Consider the following 12,647-nt stretch of genomic DNA (forward strand, 5'->3'; position numbering starts at 1 on the left):
AAAACTTTGTTTGGGGACGAGGCTGAAAAAGAAGTGAAAAAAATTCCTCTCTCAAACGATACGATTGGCAGACGAATGAAGGATATGTCATCTGACATTGAGAAAAGTGTGTGCGAACTGGTGAAAGATAAAACGTTTGCCTTACAAGCGGACGAATCAACAGATATTGGAGGGAAACCTCAGTTACTTGTGTTGATGCGTTTCATCGATGATAAGAAAATAACCGAGCAATTCTTGTGCTGCAAAGAACTAAGTCAAACAACAGGACAGGAAATATTTTCTACAGTGACAGAATATTTGGTAGAAATGGACTTAAATGGAAATTATGTGTAGGAATTTGCACAGATGGTTGTCCATCAATGGTGGGGTCAGTAAAGGGTTTTGTGTCTTTAGTGAAGAAGGAAAATCCATTTCTGATTACCACACATTGTTTCTTGCACCGTGAAGCTCTTGTTGCTAAACCACTTGGACAAGATTTAAAATTTGTTCTTGATAATGTCGTGAAAATGGTGAACTTTATTCAAAGTAGACCAAAGCAGTCAAGATTATTTTCCAGTCTTTGCGAAGAAATGGGATCTGCCCACGAAGGTCTTCTCCTCCACACGGAAGTTCGGTCATTGTCAAGAGGCAGAGCGTTATCCCGTGTGCATGAACTAAGAGAGGAAATTCTTCTTTTCTTTGCTCTGGAAGAGAAAACAGAATTCTGCGAATTACTGGCCGACGAAATTTGGAATGCAAAATTATGTTATTTGGCAGATATATTTGAGCATTTGAACAAGGTGAATTTAAGTATGCAAGGGAGAAATGAAAATATGTTAACATGCACTGATAAAATGCAGTCAATGAAAGAAAAAATCAAGGTTTGGAAAGACAGGTCAAGTGAAGGTAATATTGACATGTTTCAAAAGACTGCTGCAGCAAACAACACAGACATTGTTCCACTCATTACAGACCACCTTACAAGTCTAGAAAGGAGCATTGAAAAATACTTTTCAAATATATCTACTGAAAGTTATGATTGGCTGAGAAATCCATTGGTGCTCGATCCCTTACACAAGCCTCAACTTAGCACTCACGAAGAAGAGGAACTAATTGATATCCGAAACGACCGCATGCGGCCCGCCACACTACTACGTGCGGCCCGCGGCACGTCTCATATTTCAGTCTTACAGTTGGTCTTTTTACAGGAATGATTAAGCCAGCCAGCCCTTTGCATTTTAAAGTCATTATATAAAGATATAAAGATACTATTATATTTTTTGGGCGGTGACGTTCCTCTGTGGTATAGTAACTCCCAACCTCGTCAAGTGTGTGTGTGTGTGTGTGTGTCCGGCTCGCCGCCACCCGCCAACATTCTCTCTCTCTCTCTCTCTCTCTCTCTCTCTCTCTCTCTCTCTCTCTCTCTCTCTGTGTGTGTGTGTGTGTGTGTGTTATTGTTAAAAGTATTTTTCTTAATTAAAGTAAGTGATTGCAAACACAATGTCACCAGCAGGAACTTTACCATCTGCTTCAAGTTTTCTATCGTGTTTTGTAGTGAACGAATTATTCTCATATATTTTTACGTAAATCATGTGACCATTTCGTCTCGTGGACTGCGTTCCAAAGCCAGTGACTACAGGTGACGAGAATACACGTAGTCGTACGGGCCCTGCTCCGTAATATACACGTGTTAGACGTGACCATAACTCGTCATTCCTCCGTCTCACCGAGAATCGGCCTCCGACTCGAGTCCTGCTTTGTCCTTCGAGAGCGTCACAGCGTCAGATTTTGGCGCGACTCTTACTGCACATCATCTCATCATGATTTCCAAGAAGCGAACAGTTACTGAAGAACATCGTGTGATGCAGGAAAAGTGGAAAATATCTTTATTTTTTGCTGAAGTGAATGGAAAACCAACTTGTTTGATTTGCAACCAAATTATAGCGGTGTCAAAAGAATATAACATTCGGCGACATTACACAAGCACTCATGCTTCAAAGTATGATGTGTATAGTGGAAAACTTTGCGAAGAAAAAGTAAAGACGCTAGAACAGTCTCTCAAAAGGCAGCAGTCAGTGTATCAGCGTGTTCACGAAGCCAGCGACACTGCAGTACGGGCAAGTTATAGGATTGCACGGGAAATAGCTGCGTCATCGAAACCATTTTCAGAAGGGGACTTTATAAAGAAATGCACGACGACGGCCGCAGAAGATATTTGCCCCGAAAAACGTAGATCATTTGCAAACATAAGCCTTTCAAGAAATACAGTTGCAGAAAGAGTAAATGAACTGTCAGAAAATCTTAATAGTCAGCTCAAAGAAAAAGTTGCTAAATTTGTAGCATTTTCTGTAGCAATCGATGAAAGTACAGACATTACTGACATAGCTCAACTAGCAGCAGTGTTCATACGTGGTGTTGATGAAAATATGCAGGTAAGTGAAGAATTTGTGGAATTAGTACCAATGAAAGGAACAACAACAGGGGATGATATATTTGTGAGTTTGACTGGTGCACTTGATAGGATAGGTGTTGACTGGAAGAAAACTGTGAGTCTGACAACAGATGGAGCATCTCAAATGGTTGGTAGAAAGGCTGGCGTGACAGCAAAGTTAAAGGAAAAACTACTCACCCTGAATTCAGACCATCAAATTCACAGTGTTGATTGCATAATTGACAGGGATTAATTATTAATTATTGTATTGTTAGAAATACTGATTGAAAAGGAAGGAAAAAAAAACTCATTAATGTACCACCGGTGGTACATGTGGCGGTTACTGAAGGTACGAAATGTACCATCGGTGGTACATACGGCGGTAAACGTGTTAATCTAACCTAACCCAACCCAACCGCTTAACCCTATAAGGACCATTGGAACAATTATGAACCACTTCAAAAGCGTGCTTTTCCTTGGATGAAATTCCCTTGTAGAGGCGTGTCCGTCCGGTGGTACATTTTTGCACCACATCAGAAAACATCACTCACACGATATGTGGAAAAAAAGCTCTCGTTTCTGTGTAACAGCAGTTGACTCGTGACCACCAGAGGGGGAGGACGTAGTGACTGATCCTCCGTTTTCAACGATTTTTTTGGACGACTCATAGGTAAGCCAGGTCACTACAAAAATTATGATATATCCCATATATTCAGTAGAATGTGTTTATAATGTTGGCCTGACTTTGGATTATATTACTGTAATGTAAAAAGGTGTTTTTAAATGGTTAAAAAATGTACCAGTGGGTCATTCTGTTTCCTCAGATATGGACACGTCACAGTTCTATGGAGGCAGGTTTAAAGTTGATTGTGACACAAAGCAATTTGTATGCAACACAACAAAATGTAAACAAGCCTCTGAAGCTGGATAAAGATGAGTTGGAACAATTTCTAGGGACTGTCTTTCTTATGTCCTTGTTCAAAATATCTAACACTAGGCTTTATTGGAGTGGGGTGCTGGAATTCGATTCCGTATCCAAAGTTTTCAGTAGAAGGCGATGGGAAGAAATAAAAAGCTCTCTACATTTCAATGACAACACTCAGGCACCTGACAGGACTGGTCCCAATGCTGACAGGCTTTTCAAGGTTCGCCCAGTACTTGACCATTTGCAATCAAAATTTCGCAGCATCCCAATGCAACAAATGTGCTGCATTGATGAAATGATTGTTCCCTTGAAAGGAAATTCTTACCTAAAGCAGTACATCCCATCCAAACCACACAAATGGGGTTTCAAGGTATTTGCTTTGTGTGATACCTCTGGGATCTTGAATGACTTGCATGTTTATGATGGGCCCCTAAAGCCAGTCCAAGGTGAACCGGATCTGGGTCCATCATCCAATATAGTTCTGCAGTTGGCGCGCACAATCCCAGTAAATGCAAACCATTTGTTATACCATGACAATTGGTTCACATCTCCTAAACTAATGGCTCATTTAGCAACGAAGCAGATCTACTCTCTGGGTACTGTGAGACAAAACAGACTGAAAGGGATAGGAAATGTTCTGCCTACAGATAAGGAAATGTTGAAAAAGCAAAGGGGGTCTCATGTAGAGGTAAGCACAACTTACGATGGAGTAGAGTTACGTGCAATGAAATGGGTAGACAATCGTCGTGTGACTCTCCTCACAAGCTTTTCATCTGCTCAACCTTTGGGAACATGTAAGAGGTATGACAAGAAAAGGAAGGAGATTGTTGAAATTCCTTGCCCCAAAATAGTCAAAACCTATAATGAGGAAATGGGAGGGGTTGATCTTCTGGATTCGTTGATTGCCTTATATAGAATCCACATAAGGTCTCACAAGTACTACCATAAACTTGTTTTCCACTTTCTTGATGTCACAATAGTAAATTCATGGCTTCTCTACAGGAGGGAGGCTAGTGCAATAGGGGTGTCAAAAAAATCGCAACTTCAGTTGCAGGCATTCAAGTTGAAGGTGGCATATTCTCTCCTACGCCAAAACAAAGACCCCCTGAAAAGACCCGGTGTGGGAAGACCACGCTCCAGCAGTCTTGAGACAGAGCACGAGGAAAAAAAAAAGAGAGGTCATGCAACAAAACCAATTCCAAGCGTTGACATCACAAAAGATGGAATTGGCCACTGGCCCAAGATTGTTGAGACGAAGGAAAGACCTCGTTGCAAGCTACCAAATTGTAAAGGAAGGCCAAACACATATTTAGTGCCCTCTAAGGGGTGTGATGTTCCCTTGTGGCACACGATAATTACAAATCCTATCACTGGATTAAAAGAAATACAAATATTGACACTTTTATAGATTTTTAATTGATAATGGAATAAACCGAATAATAATAATAAAAAGAAAGGAATTCAGAAATACAAAATAAATGGTAGCGTATTCTTCAATTACATAATTCAGAAATACAAAATAAATGATAGCGTACTCTTCAGTTACATAATTCAGAAATACAAAATAAATGGTAGCGTATTCTTCAATTACATAAAAACTACGATGGAGATATTTTCGCGACTACTGAGTTGTGGGGGAGACCAGAGAATAAATAAATAAATAACAAATATATACCCAAAAAGTACGTATAGACCTGAGGACAGTCTCACACGGTGATCTCGAACCAGGTGGTTTCACTAGTCCCGTGGAGAAAACCAACAAAAAAGAACGAAAAAATGCGAATATCTATCCACTCAGAAAACCGTTTATCAACAGGAATATCTGAGGAGAATCCGAGAGGGTCTGAGGAGAATCCGAGAGAGACTGGCTTTGCTTGTGAGGAAATCGGCGGGAAACTAAGGATAAAGGTTTCCAATGGGGAAATTTATTAAGAGTTATAATTTTGTTTTTAGTGGGGGGGGGCGACTAGGTTGTGAGTTCAGGGATGAAAAATATGAATAATTAAGTTACTGTTTACTTTAAAGTTGTTACTTTAAGAAGTTTAATTCAATGGACTTTTGAAATCAATTGGGGAATTAGTCAATGTCTGGTATCTCTTCCTGGCTTGCGTAGCAACAGGGGTAACAGGACAGCGAAGCAAAGAAGACTTATTAGATTCGTCAACCTCATTGGCACGGCGTAATTATCTGGGATTTGTTTGAGCTGGTTTAAGACCTTACCATTATAGAATTAATTTTATCGTATTAAGGGCTCCCCATTCTCTGGGATTAGGTGAAAAATTCGCCTCTATAACCTGGCCAAGCAGGAGAAATTACGTTTATTCACGGGGTAAATTTGTTATAGAAGTGGTCAACACAGTGACGCTGAGAGGGGGGGGGAAAAAGCAAGGACAAAAGGACACTGAGGAGGGGAAGGGGGGGGGGGTTAGTCACATGGTACTGAGATTCTGGTCATCCTCGCACATTACATGGGCCTTAGCCTAGGAAAAAAATAGAAATATACATAATTAATTTCCCAGCACTACACGAGCCTTTCATCCGTTCTAGAATTTTTCACCTCTCTTTTTTCTCCTTACCAAAAAAAAAAATAAAATAACACCTTCACATCCGAGTAATTAGAACCTCCCCTCACCACCACACAACCAAGCCAGGCTGACGAACTGCACGTGATCTCTGTCGGGAAATAATTCTGACATTCTCTCCCATACAATGGCTTGTGGGCCATATCACCACAATGTCCCTTGGAGACATAACTCGGCTCTTTCTCTCATCTCAAGGAAAAAGAAAAGAAATTCCACCCCAACCAGCCTCTTGACCTCCTGTGGTGTGAGGACTTAACCTTAAGTCACTCTGTCACTCTCTGAAACGAGATTCGGCCACCCCAGTACTCGGTTCCTTCCACTCGAACAGTCATTTACTCATCCACACATTCACTCACACCACGAGACACTACAGATGATTACGCGAAGCGCTCGCCACGTCCTGAAGTAAACCACCACAGTATGGCCCGAACGGGTTGTCGAGTGCAGTAGTAGTCTGCGAATTAAAGTGGTTCCTTATTCCTTCTCAAATTCTTACATCACCTCTCACATAGTACCCATACCCGTCATACCACGATTCATTACAACCAGTCCAGCCAGACCATGCAAAAGTAAGGGGGGGGGACTCTATTTACCCCAAGCACTCTGCTCTTTTCTATACCGTTCTTCCAGCGACATTAACATTCCTCAATATAGCGTCTGGGACGGTTACGCACTCTAGGCGGTAACACTTCAGTTTCTATATCAGGTTGGAACACTGTGTCTTGAGCCGCAACTACGTACTCTTCCTCACTGTGAAACTGTTTGATCTTTTCTGCCGCTCTTTGCACCATCTTTCCCGAGAAAGGGTCTTTCACCACATAACCACCGCCTGCTCTTAAAACTCCCACCACCTTATATGGGTCGTCCCAACGAACACACAGTTTCTTACACACTCCTGACTCTGTAGTCTCTCGCTTCACCCACACCAACGCCCCAATGTCTACCTTCTGCTCCTTGCGTTTCCTGTTGGCCGCATTACGGTATTTCCGAGTCATTTTCTCGCGTGTTTCCCGGATCTGCCGGCGGACCACATCCACGTCTTGCTCGTCACCATCAACTGCGGGTAGCCTGGCACCCACAACTCGGGGCGCATGCCGGGAGAAAAACGCGAAGAAAGGTTGTTGGGCGATACTGGTATGGACGGCGGCATTCATAGCGGCCTGACACACAGGGAGTAGGCGAGGCCACCGTAGCGGGTAACCTCGGCACAAGGAAGCCAAGATGGATTTGAGCGTGCGATGGAGTCGTTCGGTGATGGCGTTCCCTTGCGGGTGGTAGGGAGTGGTGTAACAAAGGGTGATGAGGTGTTGCTGGCAGAATTGTTGGAAGATCTGGGAGGTGAACTCGCCCCCATTGTCCAGGACGATGGAGCGAGGAGTCCCGAAGTCGGTAATGTACTGCTGCAGCGCCTCTACAATTCCCTCTGATAGTTTGTTTTTGAGTGGATAGAACTTCACAAATCGGCTAAAGTGATCTACGATAGTCAACACATATCGGTAGCCACCACTGCCTGCAATTATATCCCTCAGGTCTATACACACCCCTCAGGCACATCTCCCCATTCATTCACTTATTTCAAGTCTCCACCTCTTTCGGTTAGTTGCGAAATAAATCCCACCGCTGCCACCAGTTTAGTGACCACGGAAAAAAAAAGAGATTTAAATAATAATATAAATAATAATAAAAAAGTTACCTTCAGTTAGTGCCAACGAGTGATGTTCCCTTGTGGCAGACGATAATTACAAATTCTATCACTGGATTAAAAGAAATACAAATATTGACACTTATATAGATTTTTAATGGATAATGGAATAATCCGAATAATAAAAAAAAAAAAAGGAATTCAGAAATACAAAAGAAAGGTAGTGTACTCTTCAGTTACATAAAAACTACGATGGAGATATCTTCACGACCACTGAATTGCGGGGGAGACCGGAGAATAAATAAATAAGTAAAAAATTATACCTAAAGGTATGTATAGACCTGAGGACAGTCTCACACGGTGAACTCGAACCAGGTGGTTGCACTAATTCACGTGGAGAGAACCAACAAAAAGAACGAAAAATATGAATATCTATCCACTCAGAACAATAGCGTATCACCAGGAATACAGTTTTAAGGTACAGTGACGCATGGTACAGTGGCTTATGGTGAAGGTAGACAAGGCCTTCCTGCACCATTATCACCATAGGGTACAGTGCTGTGGTATTGTAGCACTGAAATATTACGTACACGAAAAAAAAAACGATATATTTTTTTTTAAGTGAGGGCCAGTTAGGTTAAGTTTTTGGGGTACAGTTTTAATGTACAGTGATGCATGGTACAGTGGCATATGGTGCAGGTAGACAAGGCCTTCCTGCACCATTAGCACCATAGGGTACAGTGCTGTGGTATTGTAGCACTGAAATATTAAGCACACGAAAAAAAAAAAGATATATTTTTTTTTAAGTGAGGGCCAGTTAGGTTAAGTTTTTGGGGTACAGTTTTAATGTACAGTGACGCATGGTACAGTGGCTTATGGTGCAGGTAGACAAGGCCTTCCTGCACCATTAGCACCATAGAGTACAGTGCTGTGGTACTGTAGCACTGAAATATTAACCACACGAAAAAAAAAACGATATCTTTTTTTTCAAGTGAAGGCCAGTTAGGTTAAGTTTTTGTGGTACAGTTTCAAGGTACAGTGATGCATGGTACAGTGGCTTGTGGTGAAGGTAGACAAGGCCTTCCTGCACCATTAGCACCATACAGTACAGTGCTGTGGTACTGTAGCACAGAAATATTAAGAACACACACAAAAAAAAAGATATTTTTTTTCAGGTGAGGGCCAGTTAGGTTGTTTTTGTGGTACAGTTTTAAGGTACAGTGACACATGGTACAGTGGCTTATGGTGAAGGTAGACAAGGCTTTCCTGCACCATTAGCACCATAGAGTACAGTGCTGTGGTACTGTAGCACTGAAATATTAAGCACACACACACAAAAAAAGATTTTTTTTCAGGTGAGGGCCAGTTAGGTTGTTTTTGTGGTACAGTTTTAAGGTACAGTGACGCATGGTACAGTGGCTTATGGTGAAGGTAGACAAGGCCTTCCTGCACCATTAGGATCATAAAGTACAGTGCTGTGGTATTGTAGCACTGAAATATTAAGCACACGAAAAAAAAAACGATATATTTTTTTTTTAAGTGAGGGCCAGTTAGGTTAAGTTTTTGAGGTACAGTTTTTAATGTACAGTGATGCATGGTACAGTGGCTTATGGTGCAGGTAGACAAGGCCTTCCTGCACCATTAGCACCATAGAGTACAGTGCTGTGGTACTGTAGCACTGAAATATTAACCACACGAAAAAAAAAACATCTTTTTTTTCAAGTGAAGGCTAGTAAGGTTAAGTTTTTGTGATACAGTTTCAAGGTACAGTGATGCATGGTACCTTGGCTTGTGGTGAAGGTAGACAAGGTCTTCCTGCACCATTAGCACCATAGAGTACAGTGCTGTGGTACTGTAGCACAGAAATATTAAGCACACACACAAAAAAAAAAGATATTTTTTTTCAGGTGAGGGCCAGTTAGGTTGTTTTTGTGGTACAGTTTTAAGGTACAGTGACGCATGGTACAGTGGCTTATGGTGAAGGTAGACAAGTCCTTACTGCACCATTAGCACCATAGAGTACATTGCTGTGGTACTGTAGCACTGGAATATTAAGCACACACAAAAAAAAAAGATAATTTTTTTTCAGGTGAGGGCCAGTTAGGTTGTTTTTGTGGTACAGTTTTAAGGTACAGTGATGCATGGTACAGTGGCTTATGGTGAAGGTAGACAAGGCATCCCTGCACCATTAGCACCATAGGGTACAGTGCTGTGGTACTGTAGCAGTGAAATATTAAGCACACGAAAAAAAAACGATATATTTTTTTTTAAGTGAGGGCCAGTTAGGTTAAGATTTTGGGGTACAGTTTTAATGTACAGTGACGCATGGTACAGTGGCTTATGGTGCAGGTAGACAAGGCCTTCCTGCACCATTAGCACCATAGATTACAGTGCTGTGGTACTGTAGCACTGAAATATTAACCACACGAAAAAAAAAACGATATCTTTTTTTTCCAAGTGAAGGCTAGTTAGGTTAAGTTTTTGTGATACAGTTTCAAGGTACAGTGATGCATGGTACAGTGGCTTATGGTGCAGGTAGACAAGGCCTTCCTGCACCATTAGCACCATAGGGTACAGTGCTGTGGTATTGTAGCACTGAAATATTAAGCACACGAAAAAAAAAACGATATTTTTTTTTAAGTGAGGGCCAGTTAGGTTAAGTTTTTGTGGTACAGTTTTAAGTTACAGTGACGCATGGTACAGTGGCTTATGGTGCAGGTAGAGAAGGCCTTCCTGCACCATTAGCACCATAGATGACAGTGCTGTGGTACTGTAGCACTGAAATATTAACCACACGAAAAAAAAACGATATTTTTTTTTTCCAAGTGAAGGCTAGTTAGGTTAAGTTTTTGTGATACAGTTTTAGGGTACAGTGATGCATGGTACAGTGGCTTGTGGTGAAGGTAGACAAGTCCTTCCTGCACCATTAGCACCATAGAGTACAGTGCTGTGGTACTGTAGCACTGAAATATTAAGCACACACACAAAAAAAAAAGATAATTTTTTTCAGGTGAGGGCCAGTTAGGTTGTTTTTGTGGTACAGTTTTAAGGTACAGTGACGCATGGTACAGTGGCTTATGGTGCAGGTAGACAAGGCCTTCCTGCACCATTAGCACCATAGAGTACAGTGCTGTGGTACTGTAGCACTGAAATATTAACCACACGAAAAAAAAACGATATCTTTTTTTTCAAGTGAAGGCTAGTTAGGTTAAGTTTTTGTGGTACAGTTTCAAGGTACAGTGATGCATGGTACAGTGGCTTGTGGTGAAGGTAGACAAGGCCTTCCTGCACCATTAGCACCATAGAGTACAGTGCTGTGGTACTGTAGCACAGAAATATTAAGAACACACACAAAAAAAAGATTTTTTTTCAGGTGAGGGCCAGTTAGGTTCTTTTTTGTGGTACAGTTTTAAGGTACAGTGACACATGGTACAGTGGCTTATGGTGAAGGTAGACAAGGCTTTCCTGCACCATTAGCACCATAGGGTACAGTGCTGTGGTATTGTAGCACTGAAATATTAAGCACACGAAAAAAAAAACGATATTTTTTTTTAAGTGAGGGCCAGTTAGGTTAAGTTTTTGTGGTACAGTTTTAAGTTACAGTGACGCATGGTACAGTGGCTTATGGTGAAGGTAGACAAGGCCTTCCTGCACCATTAGCACCATAGGGTACAGTGCTGTGGTATTGTAGCACTGAAATATAAAGCACACGAAAAAAAAAACGATACATTTTTTTTTAAGTGAGGGCCAGTTAGGTTAAGTTTTTGTGGTACAGTTTTAAGGTACAGTGACGCATGGTACAGTGGCTTATGGTGCAGGTAGACAAGGCCTTCCTGCACCATTAGCACCATAGAGTACAGTGCTGTGGTACTGTAGCACTGAAATATTAACCACACGAAAAAAAAAAACGATATCTTTTTTTTCAAGTGAAGGCCAGTTAGGTTAAGTTTTTGTGGTACAGTTTCAAGGTACAGTGATGCATGGTACAGTGGCTTGTGGTGAAGGTAGACAAGGCCTTCCTGCACCATTAGCACCATAGAGTACAGTGCTGTGGTACTGTAGCACAGAAATATTAAGAACACACACAAAAAAAAGATATTTTTTTTCAGGTGAGGGCCAGTTAGGTTCTTTTTTGTGGTACAGTCTTTAAGGTACAGTGACATGGTACAGTGGCTTATGGTGAAGGTAGACAAGGCTTTCCTGCACCATTAGCACCATAGAGTACAGTGCTGTGGTACTGTAGCACTGAAATATTAAGCACACACACACAAAAAAAGATTTTTTTTTCAGGTGAGAGCCAGTTAGGTTGTTTTTGTGGTACAGTTTTAAGGTACAGTGACGCATGGTACAGTGGCTTATGGTGAAGGTAGACAAGGCCTTCCTGCACTATTAGCATCATAAAGTACAGTGCTGTGGTATTGTAGCACTGAAATATTAAGCACACGAAAAAAAAAACGATACATTTTTTTTTTAAGTGAGGGCCAGTTAGGTTAAGTTTTTGAGGTACAGTTTTAATGTACAGTGATGCATGGTACAGTGGCTTATGGTGCAGGTAGACAAGGGCTTCCTGCACCATTAGCACCATAGAGTACAGTGCTGTGGTACTGTAGCACTGAAATATTAACCACACGAAAAAAAAAAATCTTTTTTTTCAAGTGAAGGCTAGTAAGGTTAAGTTTTTGTGATACAGTTTCAAGGTACAGTGATGCATGGTACCGTGGCTTGTGGTGAAGGTAGACAAGGTCTTCCTGCACCATTAGCACTATAGAGTACAGTGCTGTGGTACTGTAGCACAGAAATATTAAGCACACACACAAAAAAAAAAAAGATAATTTTTTTCAGGTGAGGGCCAGTTAGGTTGTTTTTGTGGTACAGTTTTAAGGTACAGTGACGCATGGTACAGTGGCTTATGGTGAAGGTAGACAAGTCCTTACTGCACCATTAGCACCATAGAGTACATTGCTGTGGTACTGTAGCACTGGAATATTAAGCACACACAAAAAAAAAGATAATTTTTTTCAGGTGAGGGCCAGTTAGGTTGTTTTTGTGGTACAGTTTTAAGGTACAGTGACGCATGGTACAGTGGCT

Source organism: Scylla paramamosain, chromosome 6, assembly GCF_035594125.1.
Source record: "Scylla paramamosain isolate STU-SP2022 chromosome 6, ASM3559412v1, whole genome shotgun sequence".
Lineage (NCBI taxonomy): Eukaryota > Metazoa > Arthropoda > Malacostraca > Decapoda > Portunidae > Scylla > Scylla paramamosain.